Below are 21,466 nucleotides of genomic sequence, written 5' to 3'. Positions count from 1 at the left end.
AATCATTTTGAAAAAGCACGGCTTCAACTTAAGAAAATGGTCGTCAAACAGTCCAAGATTGCTAAAGGATATACCTTATAGTGATCGGGAAGTCAATCTAGATTTTGATGGAAGCAAAACGATAAAGACGTTGGGACTATTTTGGATGCCTCACGCCGATGATTTTTGCGTGAAGTCAAATATTGAGCATTGTCAAGTAATAACGAAACGATCAGTTACGTCTGAGCTAGCGAAACTCTTTGATCCACTTGGTCTGCTTGCACCAATTGTTGTAAAAGCAAATATGTTTATCCAGCAGCTGTGGCAACTTGCATTAGGATGGGATGAACCATTACCCGAAAAACTTTGTGCTACTTGGAAAACATTTCGAAGCGAGTTGGAGGTCTCAACAATTTCAAAATACCACGGCATGTATTCGGTGGGCAGATTCCGCCAAAGGTGCAATTACATGTGTTTGCCGATGCGTCGGAGAAAGCGTTTGGCGCTGCTGTATACATTCGCTTTGTTACAAAGGATGGTCTCGTAGCTGTACGCCTGATCTGCGCTAAATCCAAAATTGCTCCGTTGAAACAGCAAACACTTCCTCGACTAGAGCTATGTGTCGCAGTGGTAGCAGCTGAACTGGGTAATGGAGTAAGGATTGCTTTAAAGCTTCAAAGAACTATATAAGAGCCGATTATGGTTTCATGGTCCAGTTTTTCTTCATGGAAATGAGGAGTTGTGGCCTGCTAAATCCTCCTCAAAATGCTCTTACAAATAACATGGAGCTAAAGGTTGTCGCTACGACTGCTATAGTAACCTCTGACATCCACTTTATAGATGGAACTGATCACAAAAATTCCTTCAGGAGACTACAAAGGATTGTGTCATACGTCCTCAGATTCATAAGAAATGCGCGGATACAAAGGTCTCAGCAGCCCAGAAGTAAGGCCCTTAACCCTGAGGAGTTAGATGACTCCCTCCGGTTAATTACTCATGCTATACAATCGGCAGAATTCGCAACTGAAATAAAAGAGTTGAAAGCTGAGAAGCAAATTAGCAAACACAGCTCTCTATGAAGCCTGTCGGCGTACTTGGATGAAGAAGGTGTCCTTCGCGTAGGTGGAAGATTGGAACATTCTATGTTTCAACCGGAGGCAAATATATAATATTGCCATATTACGGTCCATTAGTAAAATTGTTTTTTACGACGATTCATGAAGAAAACAAACATTGTGGACCTCAATGCTGTTAAACACAATAAGACAACGATTTTGGCCAATCAGAGGGAAAATAACTGCCAGATCAACGATTCAAAAATGTATAAGGTGCACCAGAGCACGACCCCAGCTGTATCAACAAATAATGGGACAGCTGCCAGCAACAAGAGTAACTCCCGCACGGCCATTTATAAACTCTGGAGTTGACTATTGTGGGCCATTCTCGATACATTACAAAGTGAGGGGTAAGCGACCAACCAAGGCTTATGTAGCTGTCTTCTGCTGCTTTGCGACAAAGGCAGTTCACCTAGAACTTGTGTCTGATTTATCCACAGAAGCTTTTATTGGCGCACTTAAACGCTTCATTGCGCGGCGTGGACACTGCCAAAACATATATTGCGACAATGCTACGAACTTCGTTGGAGCCAAGAATAATTTAGCAGAGCTATCTGAAAATATATATTCGGATAAAGCACAAAAATCAATTATTTCAACCTCAAGCGCTAAAGGCATTCACTTTCATTTCATCCCACCAAGAGCACCCCATTTCGGAGGTTTATGGGAAGCAGCAGTGAAGTCCGCGAAACGCCTCTTGGTACGTAGCGTGTCAACGGAAAACCTAACACATGAGGAATTGGAAACGATCATAATCGAGATAGAAGCAATCCTAAATTCCCGGCCGCTCACGCCTTTGTCAAACGATCCAGATTGTCTTGAAGCATTAACACCAGGACACTTTTCAATCGGGGAGGCTTTAACTACACTTAACTACAGTAGACAGCAGAGCAGAATCTGTTAAGACATCCAGCACATCTCATTGGAAGCTGCTCTCACATATCAAGCAGCAGTTCTGGAGAAGATGTTCGGATGAATACCTCCACGAACTGCAACAACGGAACAAATGGAGGAGAAAGATGTACAATCTTCGGAAAGGTGATATGGTCATCATCAAGGACGATAATTTACCACCGATGAAGTGGCCATTGGGAAGAATTCTCAATGTGTTCGCTGGTGACGATGGAGCTGTACGAGTTGCTGATGTGAAAACATCAACTGGAGTATACAAACCGGCCATTCAGAGGCTGGCTCCACTGTTTCCAGAGGAGCATAGTGAATTATCCACAGACCAGACAACGCAGGGTGACATCGGCTCTTCTAGGCAAGAGGAAGATCGGAAAGATACCATCCCGAGGAAAAGAATGAAGATCGCAAATTGCCCCATAATGCTATCAGTAATATTAACATTGCTTCTAATGCCTGTGGTCCTATGCGACATGCTGAAAATAACGCAATTTCACAATGATCTGGGATTATATTTTGAAGGCTTGGGAACAGTAAAACTTAACACGGCAGAAGGGAAAATGTTGGTGTATTACGATTTAACGCCTTTTGCATCAGAAATAAAGTCGCTTTCAACCGGTTTACAATCGCTGCAAGCAGATGTGTCCTGTAATTCAGCAACACGAGATGTGTGACATGTTCGTGAGCAATCTCAAACACATTAAAAATGAACTACTACAGGAAAAGGAGTTATTGACCAACAGACGGTTTAAAAGATCTCCATTCAATATAGTCGGCAAAATTGCGCGTTTGCTTTTTGGTGTCCTTGATGCTGATTATGCAGAAGAAATGTTTAAAACCATTAGCAAGGCAAAAATCGAGCACGAGCACATGACAAGTCTGTTGAAAGCCCAAACTTCAATAGTTGACTCTACCATTAATGTCATAAAACAGGATGAGATCGGCAATCAACAAAAGATACAAGAGATCTCAGAAATGGTTGAGAAATAAATAATGATGTGGCTAAAGAGTCTTCCCAGTTAAAAAACTCGCAGCTTGTCGGACTCTTGTCAACGTACCTGGTATTCTCCGCAATGAACCTGCAGAGAGTAGAGTCGGAAATCATTAGTGTACTTACCGATACACATAATGGCAAAAAAGTCCACTTTTACTGTCTCCTCATCAATTGAGAGAAGAAATTAACATAATCAAGGCTAATCTTCCAATTTCGCATGCTTTACCAACGGACGATGAGAACTTGATTGAGCTCTATAAACTTATGAGCGTCAAGGGTGCAGTGACAAAGCATGAAGTCATCTTCGAGGTCAAGATACCCTTAGTCAATCAACAGTTTTTTGAATTATTCAAGGTAGTACCCGTTCCAACAATAAGGAATGGCACTCTAATAGCCATTAAGCCAGAAAAGTCATACTTGGCTACAGATTCGCACAGAGACGAATACATACTTTTCCAACCTGAGGACATATCAAGATGCCTTAAAAAAAGAATGACGAATACATCTGTAGAAATCAGCGGTCCAAACACCGGAGGAACGCAGTCGCCAACCCCTGTGAAGTCAATATCTTTAATAATCATTCAACTGCCAATTGCAATCTCAACAAGATTATTGGATCTGCAGTATGGACCCAATTGCATCATCAAAATAGATGGATCTTCGCTACTACTGTCGATGTTGAATCTTCTATTGTATGCGGTACGGAGACAAATCTTATCATCATCAAGAATACCGGAATAATGGAGATGGGTTCCAACTGTGTCATGAAGAACCATTTTGTTACCATACATGGTCATTTTCAACCCTCAAACAGCATACACACTTCATATGTGAGATTAAAAGGCATCCATTCTATAAGTCCACCACAGGAAAAAGAAAAGATTTTAACGCTCACGAACACTACTTCTTACAAGGTTCATCTGGAAGTATTGAATAATATACAACGGCAGTTGAATGAATCAACTCTTAAGCATTTGCCACAACTTATCCACTCCACCAGTCTTCACCATCATGCAGTTAGCTACACCTCGTTATGTTGCTGCATTATTATTCTGCTTGGTCTGCTGAGTTGGAGAATATATTTAAGGTTCAACAAACCAGCTCAATTTACACCTACTCCAGCTGTAAGAACTCACCAATCAGCAACAAATGGCTCCGTTTCTGCTTGGACACTGTCAACGCGGCGGAGAATGTTAACACATACGTATCTACATACATATTTATATTTAAGTTGTAGTTTAGTTGTAACGCATTTACAGCTTTATTGTAGTTTGTTAATTCAGCATTTTCATGCAAGCCATTTATTAACGTTTATTTAGGTTCAATATTTAACAATTTCATTTATTCACTTTGTATTAATAATATTTGACCTAGTTTTACTTTATGCAAGTAATCAATTATGTTAAGAAATTATTTGTATAAAAGAATACAAATTTGGATTTTTCTGATAATCATCGTCTTTCCTTCAAGTTTATGTGCTTGTAAGGAGAATTTTAAGGACTGTAAGTGTCAGTTCAAATTTATGTGTTTGAACTGAATCCCACTGGGTCCGATTTATATTAACACTACCCTTTTATGCGTTTGAATCTTCTATGCCTTGGTTTGCCGCAACGCCTGCAGTGCGTGGCACGATTGTATTCGTCCGTAGGGTAAGACACCATGTGTGATGTATGTGGCCGCTCGGCACAGGTTTCGTTCCTTTTCAGCAGTTCGTAGTCGTCTGTGAGCGAAATCAATTCGTCAAGAGTAGTGAAATCACTTCGACGGACGTAATGGCGATATTCGGGATGGAGACCGTCGTAAATTCGCTCCAGGTGATCCATGGTGCGAAGTGTGGGATGTTGTTTGGCGCTGGTTAGCATTTGGAGAATAAAATCTTTCGCTTTATACCGATTGTATTGACCGCGATTGTAGAAGGAGTGTTCAAGTTGGGACAAGTGTCTTTTTGATAGGAAAATTTCTCGGCCTCCGTGCGGAAAGCGCTCCAAGATGTACCATTTGAGGGCGTTGCCTTCCAAAATGCTCGGTAACGTAGAAATCAGTCGACTATGAGGAATCCGATAACAATCAGAAAGCTCTTCCAGTCTTTCCAAGAATTCAAGAAGATCACCATCCTCGTGAATCGTAGGTTCCATCGATGCGGGGAGGCAGCTCGGGACAATACAAAGGCTGTTTTGTAACTACCTTTTCTTCGTCTTTAAGTTCGTTTTCCAGATCCCGCAATGGATTTTCGGTCGACCCTCCCTGCCGTTTTCTCCGCAAAAAGTCTGCAACTGCTTTCTAAGGCGTTCGACCGTATATCCCTCAGTTTCTGCAGCCTGGCACTGTTCTATAAGTTGCTCCTTCTTAAGTAAGTAGATCCATCCCAGTGATTTGGGCTTCAATTTTTTGTCACATTTCTGAGTAGATCCGTCGTCGTTGGTGGTGTCGGTTTTTCCGCAGTTCGATTCCGAACCATGTCCCTGCTCGAGCCATTTGTAACGTGGTTTTTTCGTCAGCTTGGATATGCTCAGTCGTCTCCAGGGTCGGCATAAGAACCCACTAAACCTTACGAAATAAAACAATTTATTTTGTTTAGATCTTGCGATGAGGTTCGGGAACTCGGTTGATGATCGGGAACGACGATGCGATGACGTTCGGAAATTCGGTTGATGATCGGAACGACGATGCGATGATATTCGGGAATTCGGTTCACGCGGTGATTATTACTACTTCTACGTGCTACGATTACCAACTACTCCGTAATTATACGAACAGGGAATTAAAGTCCCTGTGGGTAAGCCGAAGCTTCCGTGTGTTACAGGAATCCGAAGACTCTGTGTGGGTGGAAAGCTGAGGCCTCCGTGGATACAGGAAACCAAAGTCTCTGTGTTATGTATTGATATGGCTTCCACTATGGGATGCCTTTCCAAAAGTCGTTAACAACACCCGTTGTAAACTCTGTAACTTCTGAAACTTGAAAATAAGATTTCAATTGCATTCGAGGACTGAAAAATGTAGGTAGTTTTGAACATTCGTACTTATGTGTACTAAATTTGGTTCAATTTAAGTTTTGGGAAAACCGATAGGATTGGAATCCTGAACAAAGATTACTTTTGCATTGTAGGGTTGAGTTATTTAGATGGTTTCGGAAATTCGGACTTATGATACTAAATTTGGTACAATTTAAATTTTGGGTGAACCGGTAAAGTTGGAAGCCTGAAATTTGAAAATAAGATTTCTATTAGATTGTATGAAGTAAATATTGTGTGATGGATGTGTGTGATTGGGGTATGTAGGAAGCTTTGGAAATTAGTACTTATATGTACTATATGTTATTAAATTTGGTACAAATGATCGTAGGGATAGTTAAATTTCTGAGTTTTGGTCAGAATTGGTTTGGGTCAGAATTGGTGTGTAGTGTTGAGATATAGAGGTGGTACGATAGATGTATGAATAGTGGTCGATGTTGGTGTGTAGGTTTGAAGTGGTGGAATTACGTACTAAAAATTACAAATGTTACTAAATTTTGGTATTTGGGTATTGAATTGAGTTGAGTTGGAAGTCTGAAAATTTGGAATTAGAATCACCTTGTGTGCGAATTGGTTGATATATGGCGGGGAACTTGGAAATATCTACTAAAAAGTACGGAAATTACTAAATAGTATTAACTTGTGTGTGATGTGGGATATTGTTTGAAATCTCAAATGTGGCATTAGTGTTGATTTAGTGTTGGGAGGTGGAAGTTATTCATCCAATTTATAACTTGATATTAATAAATTGTGGTAACTTATTTAATACATTCTATTTGGGGTAAAAAATTATCTTAACATAAATATTGATTTATTAATTTATAATTTTAGTAATATAATAATGTATATTATATGTATTTTTTCTTTATTGAAATACAACCAAAAATTTCCTTATCGACTTACAAGAAAATGTAATATTGTAATATGAGCGACAATAATTGCTCCGCTCATATAAAGCTCCATAACTACAAGAATTAAAAGTACTATATTGATAAATCTAGTTTAAATATAGGATAATTATATACCATGAAAGTCAAAGTAAACAACGTACGTATTTTTACAATTTATATTTTTTCACTTGATGAAATACAAGATCTACATGTGAAAAATTAATTTGGAAGCAATGTAACTACTGTGTATTGTCCTTGTCTACACAATTATAAGTATTTTTGTTCAAATTAAATGTACTATTACAAGATTAAAGACAAAAGACTTGCTGTGTTCTTTTTATATTTAACAAGTAAAGAAAGTCTTAAAGTCAGGCGGGGCCGATTTTATGATACCCTACACCACTTTGCTAATTAAGTAGAGCTCCACATAACAATTAAAAGTTTTTATGGGAGAATTTAATCATACACGCTATGATTATAATTATAATTTAATGTTCAAAGGACTAAATATGCCGAAGCATGTGTATCTTTTAAATTCGGAATTGTATTGCCCATTTGGTGCACAATTAATTTGAAATCGGATAAAAATATATATGGAAGCTATATCCAAATCTGAACCGATCTCGATAAAATTTGGCAAAGATATTTCCGAGCTGTATTTGATATATTTCCCTGAATATCGTTGTTACGGAGTGCATATTACGGCTGTGGGTAACAAATATAACAAATCGGATGAATAATATATATGGAAGCTATAGCTATATCTGAACCGATCTTCACCAAATTTGGCATACTACCTTCTAGACTCAATTCGGTCGTATGTGCCAAATTTCATCCCATTTAAGCAAATATTAGACGTTTGGTGGAAATAAAAGGTAAATCGGACGAAGTTATATATGGGAGCTATATCCAAATCTGAACCGATCTCGATAAAATTTAGCAAATGTATTTCTGAGCTGTATTTGATATTTTTCCCCAAATATTGTTGTTGCATAGTGCATATTACGGCGGCGGTGGACAAAAATAACAAATCGGATGAACAATATATATGGGAGCTATAGCTATATCTGAACCGATTTCGATCAAATTTGGCACACATATTTTCAGGCCTAATTTGGGTGTATATGCAAAATTCCATACAATTCGGGTTGATATTACACGTTTGGTGCACAATAGAAGGCAAATCGGACGAAGATATATATGGGAGCTATATCTAAATTTTGACCGATTATCTCCAATTTCAATAGGGTTCGTCCTTGGGCCAAACAAAAGATCTTTGCAAAATTTCATCTGGATCGGGCAATAAATGCGACCTGTACTTTGTTTACAAAAATACATGGACAGACGGACGGACGGACGGACATGCATAAATCGACTTAGAATGTGATTCTATGCAGATCACCAAAAGGAACTATGGGTCTATCTCGTTTCCTTCTGCCTGTTACAAACAAATGCACAAAGACATAATACCCTGACCACCTTGTGGTGTAGGGTATAAAAATATATATGGGTACATTACTTATTTGAAGACTATAATTATGTCAAAAAGCTTGCGATTTCGGATGTATATTCGGTTCGTCTCCTGACCGAAATTTATATGGAGTGGTTGAAGTGTTATCGGACCGAAGGATCGGATGAAAGTCTGAAGATTTAGCCGGCTTTCGAACCGAAGATGGATAACCCACCTTAAAAGTTAATGATTTCATAAAACTTTGGAAAACTTTGTTTCTTGGTTGTTGTTTGCATATTACGAAAGCCTCGTTTAAACTTAAATTTCTTTACTATCAGTTTATTAAGAGTGTTTAGATTTCTAATGTTAACATTGGTGTCTGAATTGTGTGCGGAAAGCCTTGTTTTTAACGTATTTTTGGTTATGCCTAAATTTGGCTTACGGACTATTTCCTTCCCATTCAATTTGAGATTAGTAGGCCTATTCTGTAACTTTTAAGTACTCTTGTAATTGATAAAATTTCTTTTCGTTCAATATTTAATTAGAGCTTTTGGGAATTATTTTTGTTGTTGTCGAAAAATTGTTCATCAACTATATTAAATATTCTATTTGACAGGATTCGTTCTTTGTTAACTGCCATTTGTTAGGGATGCTAAGAGTAACAATTAATTATTCGGGAGCATGCCGTCGATTTTAGGTACCAATCAGTTTCTAGTTACCCAATATTCCTTCTTATAAGGATGTCTAAACATGGAACCATTCTTCTCTTCCCCAATTGTGAGCTTGATAAAATTTTTAAATTTGTTGATCATCGTTACTGTATCCACTATTGTATATTTGCTTAAAATTATCGTCGTATTAAAAATATTTATTGTTTTTACGTAGAATTTTAGAATGCTAAATAATATCGGTGTGACCGATAAAATGGCCTATCGGTCATTTTAATTTAAGTTTCGTTTCTGCGTGTATAAATAACCCCAATAGAACAGCATCTTATTAAAGACTCTGGCAACCATAGCTTTGTACATCCTTCTAGATTTGGCTTGGATTCTCCTTAAAGGTGACTGCTACACTGATAGATCTTGCTTGAGTACTTATTAAGGTCTCTTGCATTCGTTGTTTTAAATGATCTTGTAGATCCCGGCTGAGTACTTATTAAGGTCTCTTGCGTCCGTAGCATTGCATATCCCTGTTGACCATGAGTACTTAGTAAAAACTCTTGCAGCCGAAGCTTTGCTCTTCCCGTAGAGCTCGCTTCATTCATTCATTCTGATGGTGTTGTATGAATCGTCCCGAATCCGGAGAAGTAAAGTATAGAATGGAATGGGTTCGTCTTCAAAAAAATTCTAATCAGCAGGTGAATAACTGAAAATATTGTAATCACTCAATTCTAAAATGTTGAAAATATCAGCAACTAAAGGATATTCGACAGTTAAAACCTATTCAAGTAGAAAAGCAGCTAAGTTCGGTGGGCCGAATTTTTAATACCCACCACAATTTAGAAGAAGAAAATTGATAAATTTGAAAAAAAAAATCCGAAAACTACCAATTAAATGAAAACCGTTATATAGGGCTTATACGAAGACGTGGACCTGCATACGAAATTTTTTGTCATAGGATATAGTGCCTATTACGAACTTCAAATACGAAATTATAAATTATTCCGGTAAACAATGTTGCTAAAATCATGAAAATACCGAATATCGGGAGGTACCGTTATAAGGGGGCTATACGAAAACGTGGACCGACATGGCCCATTTGCGAAATTAACCTACCTACTGGTAAACAATGCATGTATCCTTTTATCTCAATTCGTTCGAAAGATAGCGTAATTACAACAGACAGACAGACATTGCTTAGAATTTCACGCTGATCCAGAATAAAGTATATATATTCTGTAGGGTCTATTTGAATATTTCGAGGAGTTATAAACGGAACGACAAAGTTAATATACCCTCCCTAGAATGGTGGAGGGTATAACAAGTAAAAAAGCAGCTAAGTTCGGCCGGGCCGAACTTTCAATACCCTCCACCTTAGGGTAAAAGAAAAATTAGAAGAAATGTGGCAAAAACCATCTAAGACGATTTAACCATGTCCGTCTGTCCGTCCGTCTGTCTGTTGTAATCACGCTATCTTTCGAACAAATTGAGATAGAAGGCTAAAATTTTGCACACATGTATATTTTGCCAGTAGGCTGGTTAAGTTCGTAAATGGGCCATGTAGGTCCAAGTTATCATATAGCCCCCATATAACGGTACATTATTCACCTGAATTGTTTCAAATTTGGCATTTGAAGTTCGTAATGGATACTACAGCCTAAGACAGAAAATAATCTGTGTAGGTCCACGTCTTCGTATAGCCCCTATATAACGGTACCCCCCGATATTCGGTATTTTGATGATTTTAGCGACATTATTTAACGGAATCGTTCCAAATTTGGTATTTGAAGTTCGTAATAGATACTGCAGCATAAAACAGAAAATGGGCCATGTAGGTCCACGTCTTCGTATAGACCCCATATACCGTACCCCCCGATATTCGGTATTTTGATGATTTTAGCGACATTATTTACAGGGATTGTTTCAAATTTCGCATGTGAAGTTCGTAATGGGTACTTCAGCCCATGCCAGAAAATTGTCTGTGTAGGTCCACGTCTTCGTATAACCCCCATATAACGGTACCCCCTATATTCGGTGTTTTGATGGTTTTAGCTACTTTATAAACAGATTTTTCTTCAAGTTTCGCATTTAAATATTGTAATAACTTATGACAAAAGTTGCCTATGCAAGTCCACGTCGTCGTATAGGCATTCGGTATTTTTAAGATTTTAACAGAATTTTTAACGGATTTTATTTTATTTATTATTTTTTTTTTTTTTTTGAAACTGTCAAATTTGTACCAAATGGTGGAGGGTATTAAAAGTTCCGCCCGGCCGAACTTACAGCTTTTTTACTTGTTTTTTTTTTGTGCTTTCAATTTGAAAATATTTTTCGGAATTAGCAAGACTAATTGTTTTTGGAGAACAACTTTACAAAATGTGAAAATCGTAAATCTATATATATATATATATATATATATATATATAAATCAATTGTTGTTCGTTGGTAAGGGAATCAGTTGGAAATGGCTGGACCTATTTGTATAACTTTTTGTACAAACGTTCGTCATACCCCGAGTTATGTTTTTAAAGAAAAAAATATTGACCACGCCTTCTTTTACGCCCTCTATTTTGATTTATATAATATCCTTATATTTGCCAAATAATGAAGATGTCGGTTTGAAAATTATTACACGAAATACTGTTGACTTTCCCTTCAACCCTAAGTATTTATTTAGGGGCTGAGGAACTGACACGCCTACTTTTTAATCTATCTATATATCAGTTGAAACGGCGGGAACGATTTGGATAATTTTTTTAAATGTTCGTCCTACCACGACTTAGTTTTTTATGAAAGGAAAAAGTGACCAATTTTACGCTCATTTTTTCGCCCAATTTAACGCTCATTCTTTTTGATTTACCTAAAATCCTAATATTTGCCAAAATCATGAAGATATAGGTTCCATAGTTAGTATACGACGTAATCTTGACTTGGGGTTAGAGGAACTGGCCACACCTACTTCTTTAAATCTATATGTAAAAATGTAAATAAGTATAGTAACACATCAGTTGAGAACGGCTGGGTCGATTTGACTCAAATTTTCTTTTGGGTATTTGTAATTACATTTTAAACGTTTTCATGAAAGAACATTTTACGAAAAGCATCTGGAAAAATCGCGGAATTGAAAAAAGTTGCTGTTCTATTTTGATATAGAATTTTGAGTAGAATTGTTTCAGAATGCCTTTTGGAATTGAAAATTCTTATTGAAAAAAAAAAAAAAAAAAACAAAAAAAATGGAGAAATTCGGCATATTTTCTATGCATAATATAATTATATGGTTGCCGTACCAAAATTTTTTATTTGGATTAAAAAATACTTCTCAAAGCTTCAAAACACTTATGATCTCAACATACTTTTAAATTGGGGTTATGTCTATTGGGGAACCAATAGTAAACAGTCGATTTCACAAGACCGAAAACTTTAAATGTCAAATTACAGTTCATTCAGTAGAAATTGTAAGAAAAACATGCAAAAGGACGAAATTTTATAAAATGATGAAACTTTATTTATGATAGTTAAATTACTCATATTGCAAGGAATTCAATTTAGAAATCCCCATCGATTCTGAGCTCTGAAACACCAAAAAATTGACTACATATGGAAATAGTCCATCCAATGAGAACTCAAAATGCAAAATTCATTGGGACTGCAATCGGTGAAATACCGAATATGAAGAGGCACTTAAATCACAGGTAACGTTATACGGGGACTATGCGCTATCTTTTACACTACACCGCAGACAATCATGGGGTAAGGTAATTTTTCGGATGGTAGATAAAAATCCCAAAAGAAGGGTTCCCGGGTCAAACTCTTTTGAGGTCCATATTATATAGCTTAACCATACACAAAGGGCTCTATACTCCGCAAAAGTTAGTGTTAAATTTGATACAGTCCTAGGGGTTACATGAATAATAATTTGTAAAAAATATGTATCAGGTCGGTCTACATTGTGTGTAATTTGAGATTTATCAAAGAACAACACATTCTTTCAAATAATTAGAAGTATAGAACCATTCTTTGGTATAACCCTTATATGTAGGTATCCGCTGATTTCAGCTATATCCAGGGTCTTGGTCACAATTTTCAATTGATTTTGCACTTATTTAGCATCTTAGCTTCTATTTAGCATCTTAGCGCTCGTGAAAAGCTTAATAAGCAAAGGATAATGCCGACACATTTGCCTTTATGTTTGAATCGCCCAATCATGAAAAAGTCTCCGACTATGAAATGTAACTGATGAATCTCGAGAAAGAACATTTGGGCATTCCCGAAACCGATTACCTATGTGTTGTACGCATGCATTCAATGGAATTTGCACGCATCCGAGATTTGTACCAAGGAAGGTGTAAAATTTTCGGCATTTGGTGATGTTGGTTCGGTAAATGTTAAATTGGCACAAAGTTCAAGTGTGGACAAAGATGATGAGGCAGTCATTATTGAAATGCAAGAGCCTATCCCCTAACTTCGCCTATTGTTACCTGAATGCCTTCACCAAGGCCAGTCCATCGTGTGGACAAGTGCAGTTGTTACACAAGATTTGGGTCATATACGTTATTATTTGGCGCCTAACATTGAAGACGACGAAAGTTAAGCAGTTCAGGGGAGTGAGGTGTACAACAAATAGTGTTATTAAAATATATTGGCGAATACTTATACATTTTTTAAAAATTTGTTTATTGTAAAACACTTTTAGTGAAGAAGACATACACAAGCTTTATTTTTTTTTGCATTTAATTAGGGTGAATGTAGCATTACAACAACTTGTTTTGACATTTAAAGGTGCCCTCCACCGTACATAGTATGGTGGGTATATTAAGTTCGTCATTCCGTTTGTAACTCATCAAAAAATAATTTTAGATCCAACAAAGTATATATATTCTTGATTCTTCTAAGACGATTTAGCCCTGTATTTTGTCTGCAGGCAGGTCAAGTTCGAAGTTGGGATATATCGGTCCACGATATCATATAGCCCCTATAAAACGGTACCTTCCGATATTCAGTATTTGGATTTTACCCACATTTGTCAATGGAATTGTCCAAAATTGTATACAAGTAGTTCTTTACGATTACTTTACCCACTGAAGGAGAATTGTCAGTATAGGTCCACGATATCGCATAGCCCCCATATAACGGTACCCCCGATATTCGGTATTTTGATGATTTTAGCCACATTTTTAATGGAAGTGCCTGAAAATCCACACAAGGAGTTTCTTATGACTACTTTATCCTCTGGAAGAGAATTATCTATATCAGTCCAGGATATCGTATAGCTTCAATATAACGGTATCCCCCGATATTCGGTATTTTGATGATTTCAGACAAAATGTTTTAATGGAATTGTCTTAAAATCCACACAAGGGGTTCCTTCTGAGTACTTTACCCCCTAGAAGAGAATTATCTAAAAAGTTCCACGTTTCAGTATAACGCCCATATAACGGTACCCCCAGACAGTCGGTATTTTCATGATTTTTGTGGTATTATTCACCGGCGTCTCGTGTGTTATAAGAACCATATTTTGAAAAAAGAAGCATAGTAATGTACAAGAGAAATCTACACAATCAAGAATGTAACAAGGGATAATCAAGCATCTGTCTGTTCAGCCAATACATATAATACAATACAAATACTTTTCTTACCACTGAAAATGCTATTGATGAAATGCCATGTTCATTCAGTTCAATAGTTCAAGCTTCCAATGTGGAAACACATGTTTCAGTGTGTCATGAAGATATTATGTTGCCAACAGCATTAGTAAAAGTTAAACATGCTGGAGAAATATTTACTGTTGGAGCACTCATTGACTCTGCTTCAAAGCGAAGATTGAAAACTCAGAAAATTGTAAAAAGAATAGAAATTTGTACCGAAAAGGCAAATTTTAAGATAAGTGGACTGAATGGAACAGTTGTTGCAAACTCCAACAAAATTAAAACTTTAATGAGTTTGCTGCCGACACACACAATATCCATTTCTGACTTAGGAAGTATAAAAGAATTAAAATTAAGAGACCCTGGGTTTATGATTTCTGCCAAGGTAGATATGCTAATTGGGAGCGATGTTGTCCCACATATATTATTGGAAGGATTTAAGAAAAACATATTGGCAGGCATGATAGCTCAAAATTCAATATATGGTTGGTACCTATAAAAGGGCCAATAAAAGCAAATACAATTTGTTTAGCTTTAGTAAAAGAAGAAGAATGTAGAGAAGATGACATTAGTTCGGCATTAAAGAAATCCTGGGAGCAAGAAGCCTATAATACAATGCCAATTGCTACGGGATCGGACAATTATTGTGAGAAACACGACATATCGTCGATCAAATGGGAATTTCGTTGTAAAATTTAAAGATGAATTTCCTAACAAAATGTGTTTAGATTCGTCCGGATTTAAAGCAAAGAAGCATTATGAGCATATGGAAGTAAACTTAAGATAAAATAAGGAACTGGAAAAATCATATAATGATGTTTTGAATGAGTATTTTTTTTATTGATGGAAAGTAATGTTCATATTTTTTACACCTTGCTGTATTTCAACCAGAAAGTACAAGCAAAAAAGTGAGAGTGGTTTTTAATGAATCGAGTAAGACGAAATTCTCACATTCCTTAAATGATGCTTTAAATACAGGGCCAATATAGCAAAATGATTTAGTGTCTGTAATTTTGAATTGGTATAAGTATGTGTTTAACGGTGACATTGAAATGTACCGATAGATCTTTGTGCATCCTTCTGATCGGCAGTATGAAAGAATATTATTCAGAAAAAAATGTTAATGAAGAAATATAAGATTATGAACTATGCACAGTTACTTTTGGTATAAAATGTGCTCCTTATTTCGAGAAAAAGGTCCAATTGCGTCTAAAATAATAAAACACGAGTTGCTTCTGCGCAAGAATAACTAATTGATACATTGCATTCGGCAGGAGTTTGTTTTCAAACGTCCGATCAGGGGATTTATTGAATGAACAATTTATTGAGAATTGAAGATATGAGTTCCACTATAACATTAGGTTTTCGTTGGAATGTCATTACCGACTGGCCAAAAAACTAAAAGGAAAATCTTGTCAACAGTTTCAAAACTATTTGACACAGCAGGGTGGATAACGTCTTTAATTGTACAGGAAAAAAATTTGTTGCAAGACCTATGGTTAGAAGGTATTAATTGGGATGATGAAGTGCCAACATCATTGGTTAAATGGAAACATTTTGTGGATAAAATTTCAAAAATTTATTCTATACAAATCCCAAGATGGATTAATTTCTGCCTAGAGGCCACAATCCAAATACATGGTTTCTGTGATGCATCTGAGGAAGCCTATTGTTCTACATTATATATTCGTATGAATACAGAGATCAACACAACTCTAAAATTGTTGATAGCTAAAAGCAAAGTTGTTTACCAAGACTAGAGCTCTGTGGTGCAGTATTGCTCTTATCCTTGGTGAAATATGTTGTCTCAAATTTGAATGTTAAAAATTGTTCTGTTCATTTATGGACAGATTTTTGTAATTATTCGCTATGGTGGATTGGTCCAATGTGGTTACTTAGTCCTGAAAATAATTGGCCAAAATCAAATATAATTTTACAAGATCCACCAGAACAACGAAAAGAAGTTGTACATTGCGCACCAATAATTGAAAAAGGAAAATTAATAATAAACATGTTTTCTTCTTGTAGGATGTATATGTATTTCGTATAAAAAGGCATCAAGAAACAAGTAAAAAAGCTGAAAGTTCGACCGGGCCGAACTTTTAATACCCAAAAAAAAAAAAAAAATAAAATCCGTTAAAAATTCTGTTAAAATCTTAAAAATACCGAATGCCTATACGACGACGTGGACCTGCATAGACAACTTTTGTCATAAGTTATTACAATATTTAAATGCGAAACTTGAAGAAAAATCTGTTTATAAAGTAGCTAAAATCATCAAAACACCGAATATAGGGGGTACCGTTATATGGGGGTTATACGAAGACGTGGACCTGCACAAACAATTTTCTGGCATGGGCTGAAGTATCCATTACGAACTGCACATGCGAAATTTGAAAGAATCCCCGTAAATAATGTCGCTAAAATCATCAAAATACCGAATATCGGCGGGTATGATATATGGAGGCTATACGAAGACGTAGACCTATATGGCCCATTTTCTGTTTTAAGCATGTGTGCAAAATTTTAGCCCTCTATCTCAATTTGTTCGAAAGATAGCGTGATTACAACAGACAGACGGACGGACAGACAGACAGACGGACATGGCTAAATCGTCTTAGAATTTTACGCTGATCAAGAATATATATACTTTGTTGGGTCTGACATGAGTATTTCGAGGAGTTACAAACGGAATGACAAAATTAATATACCCTCCATAATATGGTGGAGGGTATAAAAAGTGAACAAATAAAAAAACATTAAGTTCGGCCGGGCCAAACTTTTAATACCCTTCACCTTAGGGTAAAAGAAACATTAGAAGAAATGTGGCAAAAACCATTAAAATGCCGAATATCGGGAGGTACCGTTATATGGGGGCTACACCAAAACGTGGACCTATAATTACAATGTTTCGCCACACGAACTAGGACCCATTATGACCCACAAATACCAATTTTTAGACAAATCAATGAAAAAAATGTGGCAAAAAACCATCAAAATACCGAATATCGAGAGGTACCGTTATATGGAGGCTATATCAAATCATGGACCCATGCATGCAATGTTTCGCCACCGGAGCTGGAACCCATTATGACCAACAAATACCAATTTTCAGACAAATCCGTGAAAAAATGTGACAAAATCATCAGATTACCGAATATCGGGAGGTACCGTTATATGGGTGCTATACCAAAACGTGGACCTATAATTACAATGTTTCGCCACACGAACTAGGACCCATTATGACCCACAAATACCAATTTTTAGACAAATCAGTGAAAAAATGTGGCAAAAACCATCAAAATACCGAATATCGGGAGGTACCGTTACATGGGGGCTATACCAAATCATGGACCCATACATGCAATGTTTCGCCACCGGAGCTGGAACCCATTATGACTAAAAAATACCAATTTTTAGACAAATCCGTGAAAAAATGTGGCATAAATCATCAAAATACCGAATATCGGGAGGTACCGTTATATGGGGGCTCTACCTCAACGCGGACCTATACATGCAATGTTTTGCCACACGCTCAGGGACCCGTTATTACCTACAAATACCAATTTTCAGACAAATCCGCGAAAAAATGTGGCATATATCATCAAAATACCGAATATCGGGAGGTACCGTTATATGGGGACTATACCAGAACGTGGACCGATATATCTCATTTTCAATACCAACCATCCTAGACACAATGCAAATTGCTCTGCTAAATTTTGGCGCTCTGCGTCAAATAATGTGGGCTGTATCGTGATTTCAACAGACAGACGGACATCGTTAATTTGACTAAAAATTTTATGCTGATTATGAATATATATACTTTATATACTCCACCTTTCCAAGGTGGAGGGTATAAAAATCTGAGTTTTCAAATGGGAAGAATCTGTCGCACGAGGAGTTAAATCATGCATAGTTGCAGTAATTTCCTTTATCTAAAGTCGTATGTTTGTATGTTTTTCGACAATGGCCGTGCACCTCGAAGCTTGTTCAGCATTATCAAGTGAAGCTGGTAGACGAGGGTTGCCCAGATGTTTTATGTCTGATAACGAACAAATTTTGTAGAGGCGAAAAGTATACTTATAAGAGAATACCAAAAGTTTCTTAAAAAAGCTCCAAAGAAAAGTATATAGTTAATGGCTTCAAACGGAAATTTACCCCTCCCAGTGTTCCACATATGGGGGGATTATCGGAAGCAGGTGTTAAAAGTTATAAATCTCCTTTCCAAAAGGTAATGAAATTTTGAGGAATTTTCAACGATTTTAGTTGGAATTAAAAGTGTTTTAAACACGAGACCGTTAACACGGTTATCTAAAGATCCGGATGATTTAGAAGCTTTAACGCCAGCGCACTTTCTGAGAAGTAGGTAACTAATATTTGCTCCAGAAATGCCAACAGATGATTTATCACTTATAAATCGGTGGGAAAGGGTTAAAGCTTTTTATCACATGTTCAGCAAGAGACGGGAAAATGAATATATCCAGGAACTGCATAAGCGATATAAATAGCAGTATCCCCATCGAAGTCTGAAGGAAAATGGTATGGTTTTAACAAAAGATGAACTTCTACCACCGAATGACTGGAAGATGGGACAAGTTTTAAAAGTATATGAAGGACATGATGACCATGTAAGAGTAGTTGATGTAAAAACTACGACAAGTATCATATCTCGACCAATGGTTAAATTGCGTATACTTCCAGTCAGTGGTTGTTAGTAGTAGTAGTGTAGTGTATGTGTTTCAAAATTATGTGACTCTGAATAATAGGTCATGCCTTAAATGGAACCTCTTTTCCTCTGCATTGTTTTTGCCCTTTATATCTATCACAGCTTTCATCATGAATATGGATCAATTTGATGTATGCATGCTATGCTTTGGCATTCACCATTTAAGGTTCTGCCCGGCATTAAAGGTGATGAACAATGAACAGAGGGAGAGCGTAGTTTTAATGCATAAGTATCGCATAATCTTCCTCGGAAGGAGTCACTTCGTCAGAGCCTGCACCTGGATGGGTACGTGTACAATGTGCGGAGCTCGGCACAATACTATGCATGACTGGTTTAGTTGCTAGAAGCAATCGGGGAATTTCAAATGTCCATCCGTATGCAGACCAAAGGTTAGGGCAGACACACCAACAACATCAAACCCTTATTGGTCTCCAAACTCATCAGCAACAACAATATTAAGGGGAAAGGGAGAGAAACAGCAACAGGCCGGAGACCAACAACATCAGAGCCACAACATTCAAAATTCGAACATATGTCAAAATAAGAAAAAGCCTATAGAACATGATTCTGAGAGAATGAATAGATTGCTAAATGATCTGGAAAAAATAGCTATGACATTGACAGCTACACAAGTGCAAAGGGCCCAGCACGTTGGAAATCTTCCCAACCCATCGATATAGACTTCATTAACATCGATGAATAACAATCGGCGAGGTCCCACCACAATCAAGAAAAAAGGGCTACTCTTCTTCTTAAAGGTTTGCTAGTATTTGACCGCCAGTGTCATTACTTTGAATAAAGTTGTTTTATTTATTTGGCAGACAACAAACAAAAGTGAGTATCGTCTAAATACTTGTTGCGTTATCCTAGCTAAAATATTCATATTGTTGTCCGTCTTTGTTCAACAATATATGTTTATTTGGTTCAGAATCTACTCAGTACAATTTGAACCCCTAGAAGTTCAATCGACCGTACTGAAACTTGTAAAAAGTCTACGACGAATATTTATTTTGTTGCATAAATAATGACAAAGTTAGTATACTCTCCTTTTCAAGGTGGAGGTTGTAATAAAAGTGGAAATTACGTGATGCATTGAACAAGTAAAAAAACATTAAGTTCGTCCGGCCCTAACTTTTAATACCGTCCACCTTAATGTAAAGGAAGCATTAGAACCCATTATGACCCATAAATACCAATTTTCAAATGTGGCAAAAATCATCAATAACATTAGTTGTGTTCCAGAACCTACAAATTAGTACTAATTAGTGCTAGTTCTGCTACAACGCGTTCCCATACTTCAAAAACTAGCAAAACTTGCAGCTCTCTCGATAAAAAAAAAATGCGCTGAGTGGTGCACATTTCTGCTTGTTTTAGCTACATGAATTTGCCGAGCAGAAATGTGCAAATTGTAAATTTGATATTTAATTGGCAGGGCTAACAAGGTTGAAAAATGTTTCAACCTGAATGAGGAATCAGACAAAGAAAACGTATTGGAAAACAGTGCAAAATTAGTGAAAGGTTAATTGAAAAATTAAGCTTAAAATCAATGATGTTCGCTTATTACTGAACATGTCCTTTTTTTTAGGTTGGCTGTCTTCCCAACTTGTGGCCTTAAGTCTTCTAGCAGACTTAACATTAATTAACGCATCATCACGCATTAATTAACTCATCAACGCATTCTGAAACAAAACTTTCTAAATAAACAGCATACAAAAATAATTATTAATTTCAACTTATTTTCAAAACTCACTTTTTTAAATTTTGGCGTCCATTTCAGTAAGGTTTCACCAGTCCGATTTAGACTGTTTCCTTTTGGAATTTTGAATGTTGACATTAGGTGTGTCTGGTTACCCTAAAGTTTGTAACAATTGTTACAAATTGTTACTGGAAGTCGTCTGTTAACCCAAAAGTTCTGCAAAAGAGAGCGGTTGGAGAGAGAAATTTTGACAGTTCTTTCAGTGAGAGTTTGCAAATTCTTGCTGGAAAAAATTCTTCTTGCAATCACTTGCAACTCTTCTTCTTCTCATTCATAGACATTCAATCAGATGTTTTCTATTGTTTGTTTATTTCTTTTTGTGCTTTCAATTT

General features: G+C 36.7%; 1 pseudogene; it reads left to right on the top strand.

Annotated features, from left to right (window-relative positions):
- Nucleotides 1-2,828: 2,828 nt before the first annotated feature.
- LOC105262258 (proliferating cell nuclear antigen-like) lies at nucleotides 2,829-20,081 on the top strand (annotated as a pseudogene).
- The last annotated feature ends 1,385 nt before the right edge of the window (nucleotides 20,082-21,466 follow it).

Source organism: Musca domestica, unplaced genomic scaffold, assembly GCF_030504385.1.
Source record: "Musca domestica strain aabys unplaced genomic scaffold, Musca_domestica.polishedcontigs.V.1.1 10, whole genome shotgun sequence".
NCBI classification, from domain to species: domain Eukaryota; kingdom Metazoa; phylum Arthropoda; class Insecta; order Diptera; family Muscidae; genus Musca; species Musca domestica.
Note: the sequence above shows the minus strand (reverse complement) of the source record. Positions and strands in the feature narration are given on the sequence as shown.